This window comes from Macaca mulatta, chromosome 19, assembly GCF_049350105.2.
Source record: "Macaca mulatta isolate MMU2019108-1 chromosome 19, T2T-MMU8v2.0, whole genome shotgun sequence".
Classification (NCBI taxonomy): Eukaryota; Metazoa; Chordata; class Mammalia; order Primates; family Cercopithecidae; genus Macaca; species Macaca mulatta.
The window spans coordinates 36,148,899-36,168,181 of NC_133424.1; positions in this window are offsets into that span (position 1 = coordinate 36,148,899).

Genomic DNA, 19,283 nt, shown 5'->3' on the forward strand with positions numbered 1-19,283 from the left:
CGACGAAATACAGATGTAACTCTGTGAGATGAATTAACAGAACACTAAGCAGTTTCTCAGAAAGCTGCCTTCCAGATTTCATCTGAGGATATTTCCTTTTTCACCATAGCCCTCTATGGGCTTCCAAATATCACTTTGCCAATTCCACAATAACTGTCTTAGCGAAAGGCTTCTTGAGGGGAAAGCTGTAACTCTGTGAGATGATTTCACAGAACACAAAGAAGTTTCTCAGAAAGCTTCTTTTTCTTTGTTATCGGAGGATATTTCCTTTGGCCCTATAGTCTTCAAAGGGATCCGAAATATCTGTTCTCAGATTCCAAAGAAATAAGGCTAGCAAAGAGATACCCGAAATACAGATGTAACTCTGTGAGATGAATTAACAGAACACTAAGCAGTTTCACAGAAAGCTTCTTTCCAGATTTCATCTGAGGATATTTCCTTTTTCACCATAGCCCTCTATGGGCTTCCAAATATCACTTTGCCAATTCCACAAGAACTGTCTTAGAGAAAGGCTTCTTGAGGGGAAAGCTGTAACTCTGTGAGATGATTTCACAGAACACAAAGAAGTTTCTCAGAAAGCTTCTTTCTCTTTGTTATCAGAGGATATTTCCTTTGGCCCTATAGTCTTCAATGGGATCCGAAATATCTGTTCTCAGATTCCACAGAAATAAGGCTAGCAAAGAGATCCACGAAATACAGATGTAACTCTGTGAGATGAATTAACAGAACACCCAGCAGTTTCTCAGAAAGCTTCCTTCCAGATTTCATCTGAGGATATTTCCTTTTTCACCATAGCCCTCTATGGGCTTCCAAAATCACTTTGCCAATTCCACAAGAACTGTCTTTGCGAAAGGCTTCTTGAGGGGAAAGCTGTAACTCTGTGAGATGATTTCACAGAACACAAAGAAGTTTCTCAGAAAGCTTCTTTCTCTTTGTTACGGAGGATATTTCCTTTGGCCTTATAGTCTTCAATGGGATCCGAAATATCTGTTCTCAGATTCCACAGAAATAAGGCTAGCAAAGAGATCCACGAAATACAGATGTAACTCTGTGAGATGAATTAACAGAACACTCAGCAGTTTCTCAGAAAGCTTCTTTCCAGATTTCATCTGAGGATATTTCCTTTTTCACCGTAGCCCTCTATGGGCTTCCAAATATCAGTTTGCCAATTCCACAAGAACTGTCTTAGCGAAAGGCTTCTTGAGGGGAAAGCTGTAACTCTGTGAGATGATTTCACAGAACACAAAGAAGTTTCTCAGAAAGCTTCTTTCTCTTTGTTATCGGAGGATATTTCCTTTGGCCCTATAGTCTTCAAAGGGATCCGAAATATCTGTTCTCAGATTCCACAGAAATAAGTCTAGCAAAGAGATCCACGAAATACAGATGTAACTCTGCGAGATGAATTAACAGAACACTAAGCAGTTTCTCAGAAAGCTTCTTTCCAGATTTCATCTGAGGATATTTCCTTTTTCACCATAACCCTCTATGGGCTTCCAAATATCACTTTGCCAATTCCACGAGAACTGTCTTAGCGAAAGGCTTCTTGAGGGGAAAGCTGTAACTTTGTGAGATGATTTCACAGAACACAAAGAAGTTTCTCAGAAAGCTTCTTTCTCTTTGTTATCGGAGGATATTTCCTTTGGCCCTATAGTCTTCAATAGGATCCGAAATATCTGTTCTCAGATTCCACAGAAATAACGCTAGCAAAGAGATCCACGAAATATAGACGTAACTCTGTGAGATGAATTAACAGAACACTCAGCAGTTTCTCAGAAAGCTTCCTTCCAGATTTCATCTGAGGATATTTCCTTTTTCACCATAGCCCTCTATGGGCTTCCAAATATCACTTTGCCAATTCCACAAGAACTGTCTTAGCGAAAGGCTTCTTGAGGGGAAAGCTGTAACTCTGTGAGATGATTTCACAGAACACGAAGAAGTTTCTCAGAAAGCTTCTTTCTCTTTGTTATCGGAGGATATTTCCTTTGGCCCTATAGTCTTCAATGGGATCCGAAATATCTGTTCTCAGATTCCAAAGAAATAAGGCTAGCAAAGAGATCCACGAAATACAGATGTAACTCTGTGAGATGAATTAACAGACCACTTAGCAGTTTCACAGAAAGCTTCTTTCCAGATTTCATCTGAGGATATTTCCTTTTTCATCATAGCCCTCTATGGGCTTCCAAATATCACTTTGCCAAATCCACAAGAACTGTCTTAGCGAAAGGCTTCTTGAGGGGAAAGCTGTAACTCTGTGAGATGATTTCACAGAACACAAAGAAGTTTCTCAGAAAGCTTCTATCTCTTCCTTATCGGAGGATATTTCCTTTGGCCCTATAGTCTTCAAAGGGAGCCGAAATATCTGTTCTCAGATTCCACAGAAATAAGGCTAGCAAAGAGATCCACGAAATACAGATGTAACTCTGTGAGATGAATTAACAGAACACTAAGCAGTTTCTCAGAAAGCTTCCTTCCAGATTTCATCTGAGGATATTTCCTTTATCACCATAGCCCTCTATGGGCTACCAAATATCACTTTGTCAATTCCACAAGAACTGTCTTAGCGAAAGGCTTCTTGAGGGGAAAGCTGTAACTCTGTGACATGATTTCACAGAACACAAAGAAGTTTCTCAGAAAGCTTCTTTCTCTTTGTTATCGGAGGATATTTCCTTTGGCCCTATAGTCTTCAAAGGGTTATGAAATATCGGTTCTCAGATTCCACAGAAATAAGGCTAGCAAAGAGATCCACGAAATACAGATGTAACTCTGTGAGATGAAATAACAGAACACTAAGCAGTTTCTCAGAAAGCTTCTTTCCACATTTCATCTGAGGATATTTCCTTCTTCACCATAGCCCTCTATGGGCTTCCAAATATCGCTTTGCCAATTCCACAAGAACTGTCTTAGCGAAAGGCTTCTTGACGGGAAAGCTGTAACTCTGTGAGATGATTTCACAGAACACAAAGAAGTTTCTCAGAAAGCTTCTTTCTCTTTGTTATCGGAGGATATTTCCTTTGGCCCTATAGTCTTCAATGGGATCCGAAATATCTGTTCTCAGATTCCACAGAAATAAGGCTAGCAAAGAGATCCACGAAATACGGATGTAACTCTGTGAGATGAATTAACAGAACACTAAGCAGTTTCTCAGAAAGCTTCTTTCCAGATTTCATCTGAGGATATTTCCTTTTTCACCATAGCCCTCTATGGGCTTCCAAATATCACTTTGCAAATCCCACAAGAAATGTCTTAGCGAAAGGCTTCTTGAGGGGAAAGCTGTAACTCTTTGAGATGATTTCACAGAACACAAAGAAGTTTCTCAGAAAGCTTCTTTCTCTTTGTTATCGGAGGATATTTCCTTTGGCCCTATAGTCTTCAATGGGATCCGAAATATCTGTTCTCAGATTCCACAGAAATAAGGCTAGCAAAGAGATCCACGAAATACAGATGTAACTCTGTGAGATGAATTAACAGAACACTAAGCAGTTTCTCAGAAAGCTTCTTTCCAGATTTCATCTGAGGATATTTCCTTTTTCACCATAGCCCTCTAAGGGCTTCCAAATATCACTTTGCCAATTCCACAAGAACTGTCTTTGCGAAAGGCTTCTTGAGGGGAAAGCTGTAACTCTGTGAGATGATTTCACAGAACACAAAGAAGTTTCTCAGAAAGCTTCTTTCTCTTTGTTACGGAGGATATTTCCTTTGGCCTTATAGTCTTCAATGGGATCCGAAACATCTGTTCTCAGATTCCACAGAAATAAGGCTAGCAAAGAGATCCACGAAATACAGATGTAACTCTGTGAGATGAATTAACAGAACACTCAGCAGTTTCTCAGAAAGCTTCTTTCCAGATTTCATCTGAGGATATATCCTTTTTCACCGTAGCCCTCTATGGGCTTCCAAATATCAGTTTGCCAATTCCACAAGAACTGTCTTAGCGAAAGGCTTCTTGAGGGGAAAGCTGTAATTCTGTGAGATGATTTCACAGAACACAAAGAAGTTTCTCAGAAAGCTTCTTTCTCTTTGTTATCGGAGGATATTTCCTTTGGCCCTATAGTCTTCAAAGGGATCCGAAATATCTGTTCTCAGATTCCACAGAAATAAGTCTAGCAAAGAGATTCACGAAATACAGATGTAATTCTGCGAGATGAATTAACAGAACACTAAGCAGTTTCTCAGAAAGCTTCTTTCCAGATTTCATCTGAGGATATTTCCTTTTTCACCATAGCCCTCTATGGGCTTCCAAATATCACTTTGCCAATTCCATGAGAACTGTCTTAGCGAAAGGCTTCTTGAGGGGAAAGCTGTAACTTTGTGAGATGATTTCACAGAACACAAAGAAGTTTCTCAGAAAGCTTCTTTCTCTTTGTTATTGGAGGATATTTCCTTTGGCCCTATAGTCTTCAATAGGATCCGAAATATCTGTTCTCAGATTCCAAAGAAATAAGGCTAGCAAAGGGATCCACGAAATACAGATGTAACTCTGTGAGATAAATTAACAGAACACTTAGCAGTTTCACAGAAAGCTTCTTTCCAGATTTCATCTGAGGATATTTCCTTTTTCATCATAGCCCTCTATGGGCTTCCAAATATCACTTTGCCAATTCCACAAGAACTGTCTTAGCGAAAGGCTTCTTGAGGGGAAAGCTGTAACTTTGTGAGATGATTTCACAGAACACAAAGAAGTTTCTCAGAAAGCTTCTATCTCTTCGTTATCGGAGGATATTTGCTTTGGCCCTATAGTCTTCAAAGGGAGCCGAAATATCTGTTCTCAGATTCCACAGAAATAAGTCTAGCAAAGAGATCCACGAAATACAGATGTAACTCTGTGAGATGAATTAACAGAACACTAAGCAGTTTCTCAGAAAGCTTCCTTCCAGGTTTCATCTGAGGATATTTCCTTTATCACCATAGCCCTCTATGGGCTACCAAATATCACTTTGCCAATTACACAAGAACTGTCTTAGCGAAAGGCTTCTTGAGGGGAAAGCTGTAACTCTGTGACATGATTTCACAGAACACAAAGAAGTTTCTCAGAAAGCTTCTTTCTCTTTGTTATCGAAGGAAATTTCCTTTGGCCCTATAGTCTTCAATGGGATCCGAAATATCTGTTCTCAGATTACACAGAAATAAGGCTAGCAAAGAGATCCACGAAATACAGATGTAACTCTGTGAGATGAATTAACAGAACACTCAGCAGTTTCTCAGAAAGCTTCCTTCCAGATTTCATCTGAGGATATTTCCTTTTTCACCATAGCACTCTATGTGCTTCCAAATATCACTTTGCCAATTCCACAAGAACTGTCTTAGCGAAAGGCTTCTTGAGGGGAAAGCTGTAACTCTGTGAGATGATTTCACAGAACACAAAGAAGTTTCTCAGAAAGCTTCTTTCTCTTTGTTATCGGAGGATATTTCCTTTGGCCCTATAGTCTTCAAAGGGATCCGAAATATCTGTTCTCAGATTCCACAGAAATAAGTCTAGCAAAGAGATCCAGGAAATACAGATGTAACTCTGCGAGATGAATTAACAGAACACCAAGCAGTTTCTCAGAAAGCTTCTTTCCAGATTTCATCTGAGGATATTTCCTTTTTCACCATAGCCCTCTATGGGCTTCCAAATATCACTTTGCCAATTCCACGAGAACTGTCTTAGCGAAAGGCTTCTTGAGGGGAAAGCTGTAACTTTGTGAGATGATTTCACAGAACACAAAGAAGTTTCTCAGAAAGCTTCTTTCTCTTTGTTATCGGAGGATATTTCCTTTGGCCCTATAGTCTTCAATAGGATCCGAAATATCTGTTCTCAGATTCCACAGAAATAAGGCTAGCAAAGAGATCCACGAAATACAGATGTAACTCTGTGAGATGAATTAACAGAACACTCAGCAGTTTCTCAGAAAGCTTCCTTCCAGATTTCATCTGAGGATATTTCCTTTTTCACCATAGCCCTCTATGGGCTTCCAAATATCACTTTGCCAATTCCACAAGAACTGTCTTAGCGAAAGGCTTCTTGAGGGGAAAGCTGTAACTCTGTGAGATGATTTCACAGAACACGAAGAAGTTTCTCAGAAAGCTTCTTTCTCTTTGTTATCGGAGGATATTTCCTTTGGCCCTATAGTCTTCAATGGGATCCGAAATATCTGTTCTCAGATTCCAAAGAAATAAGGCTAGCAAAGAGATCCACGAAATACAGATGTAACTCTGTGAGATGAATTAACAGACCACTTAGCAGTTTCACAGAAAGCTTCTTTCCAGATTTCATCTGAGGATATTTCCTTTTTCATCATAGCCCTCTATGGGCTTCCAAATATCACTTTGCCAAATCCACAAGAACTGTCTTAGCGAAAGGCTTCTAGAGGGGAAAGCTGTAACTCTGTGAGATGATTTCACAGAACACAAAGAAGTTTCTCAGAAAGCTTCTATCTCTTCCTTATCGGAGGATATTTCCTTTGGCCCCATAGTCTTCAAAGGGATCCGAAATATCTGTTCTCAGATTCCACAGAAATAAGGCTAGCAAAGAGATCCACGAAATACAGATGTAACTCTGTGAGATGAATTAACAGAACACTCAGCAGTTTCTCAGAAAGCTTCCTTCCAGATTTCATCTGAGGATATTTCCTTTTTCACCATAGCCCTCTATGTGCTTCCAAATATCACTTTGCCAATTCCACAAGAACTGTCTTAGCGAAAGGTTTCTTAAGGGGAAAGCTGTAACTCTGTGAGATGATTTCACAGAACACAAAGAAGTTTCTCAGAAAGCTTCTTTCTCTTTGTTATGGGAGGATATTTCCTTTGGCCCTATAGTCTTCAAAGGGTTATGAAATATCTGTTCTCAGATTCCACAGAAATAAGGCTAGCAAAGAGATCCACGAAATACAGATGTAACTCTGTGAGATGAATTAACAGAACACTAAGCAGTTTCTCAGAAAGCTTCTTTCCACATTTCATCTGAGGATATTTCCTTCTTCACCATAGCCCTCTATGGGCTTCCAAATTTCGCTTTGCCAATTCCACAAGAACTGTCTTAGCGAAAGGCTTCTTGAGGGGAAAACTGTAACTCTGTGAGATGATTTCACAGAACACAAAGAAGTTTCTCAGAAAGCTTCTTTCTCTTTGTTATCGGAGGATATTTCCTTTGGCCCTATAGTCTTCAATGGGATCCGAAATATCTGTTCTCAGATTCCACAGAAATAAGGCTAGCAAAGACATCCAAGAAATACAGATGTAACTCTGTGAGATGAATTAACAGAACACTAAGCAGTTTCTCAGAAAGCTTCTTTCCAGATTTCATCTGAGGATATTTCCTTTCTCACCATAGCCCTCTATGGGCTTCCAAATATCACTTTGCCAATTCCACGAGAACTGTCTTAGCGAAAGGCTTCTTGAGGGGAAAGCTGTAACTCTGTGAGATGATTTCACAGAACACAAAGAAGTTTCTCAGAAAGCTTCTTTCTCTTTGTTATCGGAGAATATTTCCTTTGGCCCTATAGTCTTCAATGGGATCTGAAATATCTGTTCTCAGATTTCACAGAAATAAGGCTAGCAAAGAGATCCACGAAATACAGATGTAACTCTGTGAGATGAATTAACAGAACACTAAGCAGTTTCTCAGAAAGCTTCCTTCCAGATTTCATCTGAGGATATTTCCTTTTTCACCATAGCCCTCTAGGGGCTTCCAAATATCACTTTGCCAATTCCACAAGAACTGTCTTAGCGAAAGGCTTCTTGAGGGGAAAGCTGTAACTCTGTGAGATGATTTCACAGAACACAAAGAAGTTTCTCAGAAAGCTTCTTTCTCTTTGTTATCGGAGGATATTTCCTTTGGCCCTATAGTCTTCAAAGGGATCCGAAATATCTGTTCTCAGATTCCAAAGAAATAAGGCTAGCAAAGAGATCCACGAAATACAGATGTAACTCTGTGAGATGAATTAACAGAACACTAAGCAGTTTCACAGAAAGCTTCTTTCCAGATTTCATCTGAGGATATTTCCTTTTTCACCATAGCCCTCTATGGGCTTCCAAATATCACTTTGCCAATTCCACAAGAACTGTCTTAGCGAAAGGCTTCTTGAAGAGAAAGCTGTAACTCTGTGAGATGATTTCACAGAAAACAAAGAAGTTTCTCAGAAAGCTTCTTTCTCTTTGTTATCGGAGGATATTTCCTTTGGCCCTATAGTCTTCAATGGGATCCGAAATATCTGTTCTCAGACTCCAAAGAAATAAGGCTAGCAAAGAGATCCAAGAAATACAGATGTAACTCTGTGGATGAATTAACAGAACACTAAGCTGTTTCGCAGAAAGCTTCTTTCCAGATTTCATGTGAGGATATTTCCTTTTTCACCATAGCCCTCTAAGGGCTTCCAAATATCGCTTTGCCAATTCCACAAGAACTGTCTTAGCGAAAGGCTTCTTGAGGGGAAAGCTGTAACTCTGTGAGATGATTTCACAGAACACAAAGAAGTTTCTCAGAAAGCTTCTTTCTCTTTGTTATCGGAGGATATTTCCTTTGGCCCTATAGTCTTCAATGGGATCCGAAATATCTGTTCTCAGATTCCAGAGAAATAAGGCTAGCAAAGAGATCCAGGAAATACAGATGTAACTCTGTGAGATGAATTAACAGAACACTCAGCAGTTTCTCAGAAAGCTTCCTTCCAGATTTCATCTGAGGATATTTCCTTTTTCACCATAGCCCTCTATGGGCTTCCAAATATCACTTTGCCAATTCCAAAAGAACTGTCGTAGCGAAAGGCTTCTTGAGGGGAAAGCTGTAACTCTGTGAGATGATTTCACAGAACACAAAGAAGTTTCTCAGAAAGCTTCTTTCTCTTTGTTATCGGAGGATATTTAATTTGGCCCAATAGTCTTCAAAGGGATCCGAAATATCTGTTCTCAGATTCCACAGAAATAAGTCTAGCAAAGAGATCCATGAAATACAGATGTAACTCTGTGAGATGAATTAACAGAACACTCAGAAGTTTCTCAGAAAGCTTCCTTCCAGATTTCATCTGAGGATATTTCCGTTTTCACCGTAGCCCTCTATGGGCTTCCAAATATCTCTTTACCAATTCCACAAGAACTGTCTTAGCGACAGGCTTCTTGAGGGGAAAGCTGTAACTCTGTGAGATGATTTCACAGAACACAAAGAAGTTTCTCAGAAAGCTTCTTTCTCTTTGTTATCGGAGGATACTTCCTTTGGCCCTATAGTCTTCAATGGGATCCGAAATATCTGTTCTCAGATTCCACAGAAATAAGGCTAGCAAAGAGATCCACGAAATACAGATGTAATTCTGTGAGATGAATTAACAGAACACTAAGTAGTTTCTCAGAAAGCTTCTTTCCAGATTTCATCTGAGGATATTTCCTTTTTCACCATAGCCCTCTATGGGCTTCCAAATATCACTTTGCCAATTCCACAAGAACTGTCTTAGCGAAAGGCTTGTTGAGGGGAAAGCTGTAACTCTGTGAGATGATTTCACAGAACACAAAGATGTGTCTCAGAAAGCATCTTTCTCTTTGTTATCGGAGGATATTTCCTTTGGCCCTATAGTCTTCAATGGGATCCGAAATATCTGTTCTCAGATTCCACAGAAATAAGGCTAGCAAAGAGATCCACGAAATACAGATGTAACTCTGTGAGATGAATTAACAGAACACTAAGCAGTTTCTCAGAAAGCTTCTTTCCAGATTTCATCTGAGGATATTTCCTTTTTCACCATAGCCCTCTATGGGCTTCCAAATATCACTTTGCCAATTCCACGAGAACTGTCTTAGCGAAAGGCTTCTTGAGGGGAAAGCTGTAACTCTGTGAGATGATTTCACAGAACACAAAGAAGTTTCTCAGAAAGCTTCTTTCTCTTTGTTATCGGAGGATATTTCCTTTGGCCCTATAGTCTTCAATGGGATCTGAAATATCTGTTCTCAGATTCCACAGAAATAAGGCTAGCAAAGAGATCCACGAAATACAGATGTAACTCTGTGAGATGAATTAACAGAACACTCAGCAGTTTCTCAGAAAGCTTCCTTCCAGATTTCATCTGAGGATATTTCCTTTTTCACCATAGCCCTCTAGGGGCTTCCAAATATCACTTTGCCAATTCCACAAGAACTGTCTTAGCGAAAGGCTTCTTGAGGGGAAAGCTGTAACTCTGTGAGATGATTTCACAGAACACAAAGAAGTTTCTCAGAAAGCTTCTTTCTCTTTGTTATCGGAGGATATTTCCTTTGGCCCTATAGTCTTCAAAGGGATCCGAAATATCTGTTCTCAGATTCCAAAGAAATAAGGCTAGCAAAGAGATCCACGAAATACAGATGTAACTCTGTGAGATGAATTAACAGAACACTCAGCAGTTTCACAGAAAGCTTCTTTCCAGATTTCATCTGAGGATATTTCCTTTTTCACCATAGCCCTCTATGGGCTTCCAAATATCACTTTGCCAATTCCACAAGAACTGTCTTAGCGAAAGGCTTCTTGAAGAGAAAGCTGTAACTCTGTGAGATGATTTCACAGAAAACAAAGAAGTTTCTCAGAAAGCTTCTTTCTCTTTGTTATCGGAGGATATTTCCTTTGGCCCTATAGTCTTCAATGGGATCCGAAATATCTGTTCTCAGACTCCAAAGAAATAAGGCTAGCAAAGAGATCCAAGAAATACAGATGTAACTCTGTGGATGAATTAACAGAACACTAAGCTGTTTCGCAGAAAGCTTCTTTCCAGATTTCATGTGAGGATATTTCCTTTTTCACCATAGCCCTCTAAGGGCTTCCAAATATCGCTTTGCCAATTCCACAAGAACTGTCTTAGCGAAAGGCTTCTTGAGGGGAAAGCTGTAACTCTGTGAGATGATTTCACAGAACACAAAGAAGTTTCTCAGAAAGCTTCTTTCTCTTTGTTATCGGAGGATATTTCCTTTGGCCCTATAGTCTTCAAAGGGATCCGAAATATCTGTTCTCAGATTCCAGAGAAATAAGGCTAGCAAAGAGATCCAGGAAATACAGATGTAACTCTGTGAGATGAATTAACAGAACACTCAGCAGTTTCTCAGAAAGCTTCCTTCCAGATTTCATCTGAGGATATTTCCTTTTTCACCATAGCCCTCTATGGGCTTCCAAATATCACTTTGACAATTCCAAAAGAACTGTCTTAGCGAAAGGCTTCTTGAGGGGAAAGCTGTAACTCTGTGAGATGATTTCACAGAACACAAAGAAGTTTCTCAGAAAGCTTCTTTCTCTTTGTTATCGGAGGATATTTAATTTGGCCCAATAGTCTTCAAAGGGATCCGAAATATCTGTTCTCAGATTCCACAGAAATAAGTCTAGCAAAGAGATCCATGAAATACAGATGTAACTCTGTGAGATGAATTAACAGAACACTCAGAAGTTTCTCAGAAAGCTTCCTTCCAGATTTCATCTGAGGATATTTCCTTTTTCACCGTAGCCCTCTATGGGCTTCCAAATATCTCTTTGCCAATTCCACAAGAACTGTCTTAGCGACAGGCTTCTTGAGGGGAAAGCTGTAACTCTGTGAGATGATTTCACAGAACACAAAGAAGTTTCTCAGAAAGCTTCTTTCTCTTTGTTATCGGAGGATACTTCCTTTGGCCCTATAGTCTTCAATGGGATCCGAAATATCTGTTCTCAGATTCCACAGAAATAAGGCTAGCAAAGAGATCCACGAAATACAGATGTAATTCTGTGAGATGAATTAACAGAACACTAAGTAGTTTCTCAGAAAGCTTCTTTCCAGATTTCATCTGAGGATATTTCCTTTTTCACCATAGCCCTCTATGGGCTTCCAAATATCACTTTGCCAATTCCACAAGAACTGTCTTAGCGAAAGGCTTGTTGAGGGGAAAGCTGTAACTCTGTGAGATGATTTCACAGAACACAAAGATGTGTCTCAGAAAGCATCTTTCTCTTTGTTATCGGAGGATATTTCCTTTGGCCCTATAGTCTTCAATGGGATCCGAAATATCTGTTCTCAGATTCCACAGAAATAAGGCTAGCAAAGAGATCCACGAAATACAGATGTAACTCAGTGAGATGAATTAACAGAACACTAAGCAGTTTCTCAGAAAGCTTCTTTCCAGATATCATCAGAGGATATTTCCTTTTTCACCATAGCCCTCTATGGGCTTCCAAATATCACTTTGCCAATTCCACGAGAACTGTCTTAGCGAAAGGCTTCTTGAGGGGAAAGCTGTAACTCTGTGAGATGATTTCACAGAACACAAAGAAGTTTCTCAGAAAGCTTCTTTCTCTTTGTTGTCGGAGGATATTTCCTTTGGCCCTATAGTCTTCAAAGGGATCCGAAATATCTGTTCTCAGATTCCAGAGAAATAAGGCTAGCAAAGAGATCCACGAAATACAGATGTAACTCTGTGAGTGGAAGTCACACATGACAGAGCAGTTTCTCAGTAAGCTTCTTTCCAGATTTCATCTGAGGATATTTCCTTTTTCACCATAGCCCTCTAGGGGCTTCCAAATATCACTTTGCCAATTTCACAAGAACCGACTTAGCGAAAGGCTTCTTGATGGGAAAGCTGTAACTCTGTGAGATGATTTCACAGAACACAAAGAAGTTTCTCAGAAAGCTTCTTTCTCTTTGTTATCGGAGGATATTTCCTTTGGCCCTATAGTCTTCAATGGGATCCGAAATATCTGTTCTCAGATTCCAAAGAAATAAGGCTAGCAAAGAGATCCACGAAATGCAGATGTAACTCTGTGAGATGAATTAACAGAACTCTCAGCAGTTTCTCAGAAAGCTTCTTACCAGATTTCATCTCAGGATATTTCCTTTTTTACCATAGCCCTCTATGGGCTTCCAAATATCACTTTGCCAATTCCACAAGAACTGTCTTAGCGAAAGGCTTCTTGAGGGGAAAGCTGTAACTCTGTGAGATGATGTCACAGAACACAAAGATGTTTCTCAGAAAGCTTCTTTCTCTTTGTTATCGGAGGATACTTCCTTTGGCCCTATAGTCTTCAATGGGATCCGAAATATCTGTTCTCAGATTCTAGAGAAATAAGGCTAGCAAAGAGATCCACGAAATACAGATGTAACTCTGTGAGATGAATTAACAGAACACTAAGCAGTTTCTCAGAAAGCTTCTTTCCAGATTTCATCTGAGGATATTTCCTTTTTCACCATAGCCCTCTATGGGCTTCCAAATATCACTTTGCCAATTCCACGAGAACTGTCTTAGCGAAAGGCTTCTTGAGGGGAAAGCTGTAACTCTGTGAGATGATTTCACAGAACACAAAGAAGTTTCTCGGAAAGCTTCTTTCTCTTTGTTATCGGAGGATATTTCCTTTGGCCCTATAGTCTTCAATGGGATCCGAAATATCTGTTCTCAGATTCCACAGAAATAAGGCTAGCAAAGAGATCCACGAAATACAGATGTAACTCTGTGAGATGAATTAACAGAACACTCAGCAGTTTCTCAGAAAGCTTCCTTCCAGATTTCATCTGAGGATATTTCCTTTTTCACCATAGCCCTCTATGGGCTTCCAAAATCACTTTGCCAATTCCACAAGAACTGTCTTAGCGAAAGGCTTCTTGAGGGGAAAGCTGTAACTCGGTGAGATGATTTCACAGAACACAAAGAAGTTTCTCAGAAAGCTTCTTTCTCTTTGTTATCGGAGGATATTTCCTTTGGCCCTATAGTCTTCAATGGGATCCGAAATATCTGTTCTCAGATTCCACAGAAATAAGGCTAGCAAAGAGATCCACGAAATACAGATGTAACTCTGTGAGATGAATTAACAGAACACTCAGCAGTTTCTCAGAAAGCTTCCTTCCAGATTTCATCTGAGGATATTTCCTTTTTCACCATAGCCCTCTATGGGCTTCCAAAATCACTTTGCCAATTCCACAAGAACTGTCTTAGCGAAAGGCTTCTTGAGGGGAAAGCTGTAACTCTGTGAGATGATTTCACAGAACACAAAGAAGTTTCTCAGAAAGCTTCTTTCTCTTTGTTATCGGAGGATATTTCCTTTGGCCCTATAGTCTTCAATGGGATCCGAAATATCTGTTCTCAGATTCCACAGAAATAAGGCTAGCAAAGAGATCCACGAAATACAGATGTAACTCTGCGAGATGAATTAACAGAACACTAAGCAGTTTCTCAGAAAGCTTCTTTCCAGATTTCATCTGAGGATATTTCCTTTTTCACCATAGCCCTCTATGGGCTTCCAAATATCACTTTGCCAATTCCACAAGAACTGTCTTAGCGAAAGGCTTCTTGAGGGGAAAGCTGTACCTCTGTGAGATGATTTCACAGAACACAAAGAAGTTTCTCAGAAAGCTTCTATCTCTTCCTTATCGGAGGATATTTCCTTTGGCCCTATAGTCTTCAAAGGGAGCCGAAATATCTGTTCTCAGATTCCACAGAAATAAGTCTAGCAAGGAGATCCACGAAATACAGATGTAACCCTGTGAGATGAATTAACAGAACACTAAGCAGTTTCTCAGAAAGCTTCCTTCCAGATTTCATCTGAGGATATTTCCTTTATCACCATAGCCGTCTATGGGCTACCAAATATCACTTTGCCAATTCCACAAGAACTGTCTTAGCGAAAGGCTTCTTAAGGGGAAAGCTGTAACTCTGTGACATGATTTCACAGAACACAAAGAAGTTTCTCAGAAAGCTTCTCTCTCTCTGTTATCGGAGGATATTTCCTTTGGCCCTATAGTCTTCAATGGGATCCGAAATATCTGTTCTCAGATTCGACAGAAATAAGGCTAGCAAAGAGATCCACGAAATACAGATGTAACTCTGTGAGATGAATTAACAGAACACTCAGCAGTTTCTCAGAAAGCTTCCTTCCAGATTTCATCTGAGGATATTTCCTTTTTCACCATAGCCCTCTATGTGCTTCCAAATATCACTTTGCCAATTCCACAAGAACTGTCTTAGCGAAAGGCTTCTTGAGGGGAAAGCTGTAACTCTGTGAGATGATTTCACAGAACACAAAGAAGTTTCTCAGAAAGCTTCTTTCTCTTTGTTATGGGAGGATATTTCCTTTGGCCCTATAGTCTTCAATGGGTTACGAAATATCTGTTCTCAGATTCCACAGAAATAAGGCTAGCAAAGAGATCCACGAAATACAGATGTAACTCTGTGAGATGAATTAACAGAACACTAAGCAGTTTCTCAGAAAGCTTCTTTCCACATTTCATCTGAGGATATTTCCTTCTTCACCATAGCCCTCTATGGGCTTCCAAATATCACTTTGCCAATTCCACAAGAACTGTCGTAGCGAAAGGCTTCTTGAGGGGAAAGCTGTAACTCTGTGAGATGATTTCACAGAACACAAAGAAGTTTCTCAGAAAGCTTCTTTCTCTTTGTTATCGGAGGATATTTCCTTTGGCCCTATAGTCTTCAATGGGATCCGAAATATCTGTTCTCAGATTCCACAGAAATAAGGCTAGCAAAGAGATCCACGAAATACAGATGTAACTCTGTGAGATGAATTAACAGAACACTAAGCAGTTTCTCAGAAAGCTTCTTTCCAGATTTCATCTTAGGATATTTCCTTTTTCACCATAGCCCTCTTTGGGCTTCCAAATATCGCTTTACCAATTCCACAAGAACTGTCTTAGCGAAAGGCTTCTTGAGGAGAAAGCTGTAACTCTGTGAGATGATTTCACAGAACACAAAGAAGTTTCTCAGAAAGCTTCTTTCTCTTTGTTATCGGAGGATATTTCCTTTGGCCCTATAGTCTTCAAAGGGATCCGAAATATCTGTTCTCAGATTCCACAGAAATAAGGCTAGCAAACAGATCCACGAAATACAGATGTAACTCTGTGAGATGAATTAACAGAACACTAAGCAGTTTCTCAGAAAGCTGCCTTCCAGATTTCATCTGAGGATATTTCCTTTTTCACCATAGCCCTCTATGGGCTTCCAAATATCACTTTGCCAATTCCACAATAACTGTCTTAGCGAAAGGCTTCTTGAGGGGAAAGCTGTAACTCTGTGAGATGATTTCACAGAACACAAAGAAGTTTCTCAGAAAGCTTCTTTTTCTTTGTTATCGGAGGATATTTCCTTTGGCCCTATAGTCTTCAAAGGGTTATGAAATATCGGTTCTCAGATTCCACAGAAATAAGGCTAGCAAAGAGATCCACGAAATACAGATGTAACTCTGTGAGATGAATTAACAGAACACTAAGCAGTTTCTCAGAAAGCTTCTTTCCACATTTCATCTGAGGATATTTCCTTCTTCACCATAGCCCTCTATGGGCTTCCAAATATCGCTTTGCCAATTCCACAAGAACTGTCTTAGCGAAAGGCTTCTTGAGGGGAAAGCTGTAACTCTGTGAGATGATTTCACAGAACACAAAGAAGTTTCTCAGAAAGCTTCTTTCTCTTTGTTATCGGAGGATATTTCCTTTGGCCCTATAGTCTTCAATGGGATCCGAAATATCTGTTCTCAGATTCCACAGAAATAAGGCTAGCAAAGAGATCCACGAAATACGGATGTAACTCTGTGAGATGAATTAACAGAACACTAAGCAGTTTCTCAGAGCGCTTCTTTCCAGATTTCATCTGAGGATATTTCCTTTTTCACCATAGCCCTCTATGGGCTTCCAAATATCACTTTGCAAATCCCACAAGAAATGTCTTAGCGAAAGGCTTCTTGAGGGGAAAGCTGTAACTCTGTGAGATGATTTCACAGAACACAAAGAAGTTTCTCAGAAAGCTTCTTTCTCTTTGTTATCGGAGGATATTTCCTTTGGCCCTATAGTCTTCAATGGGATCCGAAATATCTGTTCTCAGATTCCACAGAAATAAGGCTAGCAAAGAGATCCACGAAATACAGATGTAACTCTGTGGGATGAATTAACAGAACACTAAGCAGTTTCTCAGAAAGCTTCTTTCCAGATTTCATCTGAGGATATTTCCTTTTTCACCATAGCCCTCTAAGGGCTTCCAAATATCACTTTGCCAATTCCACAAGAACTGTCTTAGCGAAAGGCTTCTTGAGGGGAAAGCTGTAACTCTGTGAGATGATTTCACAGAACACAAAGAAGTTTCTCAGAAAGCTTCTTTCTCTTTGTTACGGAGGATATTTCCTTTGGCCTTATAGTCTTCAATGGGATCCGAAACATCTGTTCTCAGATTGCACAGAAATAAGGCTAGCAAAGAGATCCACGAAATACAGATGTAACTCTGTGAGATGAATTAACAGAACACTCAGCAGTTTCTCAGAAAGCTTCTTTCCAGATTTCATCTGAGGATATTTCCTTTTTCACCGTAGCCCTCTATGGGCTTCCAAATATCAGTTTGCCACTTCCACAAGAACTGTCTTAGCGAAAGGCTTCTTGAGGGGAAAGCTGTAACTCTGTGAGATGATTTCACAGAACACAAAGAAGTTTCTCAGAAAGCTTCTTTCTCTTTGTTATCGGAGGATATTTCCTTTGGCCCTATAGTCTTCAAAGGGATCCGAAATATCTGTTCTCAGATTCCACAGAAATAAGTCTAGCAAAGAGATTCACGAAATACAGATGTAATTCTGCGAGATGAATTAACAGAACACTCAGCAGTTTCTCAGAAAGCTTCTTTCCAGATTTCATCTGAGGATATTTCCTTTTTCACCATAGCCCTCTATGGGCTTCCAAATATCACTTTGCCAATTCCACGAGAACTGTCTTAGCGAAAGGCTTCTTGAGGGGAAAGCTGTAACTTTGTGAGATGATTTCACAGAACACAAAGAAGTTTCTCAGAAAGCTTCTTTCTCTTTGTTATTGGAGGATATTTCCTTTGGCCCTATAGTCTTCAATAGGATCCGAAATATCTGTTCTCAGATTCCACAGAAATAAGGCTAGCAAAGAGATCCACGAAATACAGATGTAACTCTGTGAGATGAAATAACAGAACACTCAGCAGTTTCTCAGAAAGCTTCCTTCCAGATTTCATCTGAGGATATTTCCTTTTTCACCATAGCCCTCTATGGGCTTCCAAATATCACTTTGCCAATTCCACAAGAACTGTCTTAGCGAAAGGCTTCTTGAGGGGAAAGCTGTAACGCTGTGAGATGATTTCACAGAACACGAAGAAGATTCTCAGAAAGCTTCTTTCTCTTTGTTATCGGAGGATATTTCCTTTGGCCCTATAGTCTTCAATGGGATCCGAAATATCTGTTCTCAGATTCCAAAGAAATAAGGCTAGCAAAGGGATCCACGAAATACAGATGTAACTCTGTGAGATAAATTAACAGAACACTTAGCAGTTTCACAGAAAGCTTCTTTCCAGATTTCATCTGAGGATATTTCCTTTTTCATCATAGCCCTCTATGGGCTTCCAAATATCACTTTGCCAATTCCACAAGAACTGTCTTAGCGAAAGGCTTCTTGAGGGGAAAGCTGTAACTCTGTGAGATGATTTCACAGAACACAAAGAAGTTTCTCAGAAAGCTTCTATCTCTTCGTTATCGGAGGATATTTGCTTTGGCCCTATAGTCTTCAAAGGGAGCCGAAATATCTGTTCTCAGATTCCACAGAAATAAGTCTAGCAAAGAGATCCACGAAATACAGATGTAACTCTGTGAGATGAATTAACAGAACACTAAGCAGTTTCTCAGAAAGCTTCCTTCCAGGTTTCATCTGAGGATATTTCCTTTATCACCATAGCCCTCTATGGGCTACCAAATATCACTTTGCCAATTCCACAAGAACTGTCTTAGCGAAAGGCTTCTTGAGGGGAAAGCTGTAACTCTGTGACATGATTTCACAGAACACAAAGAAGTTTCTCAGAAAGCTTCTTTCTGTTTGTTATCGAAGGATATTTCCTTTGGCCCTGTAGTCTTCAATGGGATCCGAAATATCTGTTCTCAGATTACACAGAAATAAGGCTAGCAAAGAGATTCACGAAAAACAGATGTAACTCTGTGAGATGAATTAACAGAACACTCAGCAGTTTCTCAGAAAGCTTCCTTCCAGATTTCATCTGAGGATATTTCCTTTTTCACCATAGCACTCTATGTGCTTCCAAATATCACTTTGCCAATTCCACAAGAACTGTCTTAGCGAAAGGCTTCTTGAGGGGAAAGCTGTAACTCTGTGAGATGATTTCACAGAACACAAAGAAGTTTCTCAGAAAGCTTCTTTCTCTTTGTTATCGGAGGATATTTCCTTTGGCCCTATAGTCTTCAAAGGGTTACGAAATATCTGTTCTCAGATTCCACAGGAATAAGGCTAGCAAAGAGATCCAGGAAATACAGATGTAACTCTGTGAGATGAATTAACAGAACAATCAGCAGTTTCTCAGAAAGCTTCTTTCCAGATTTCATC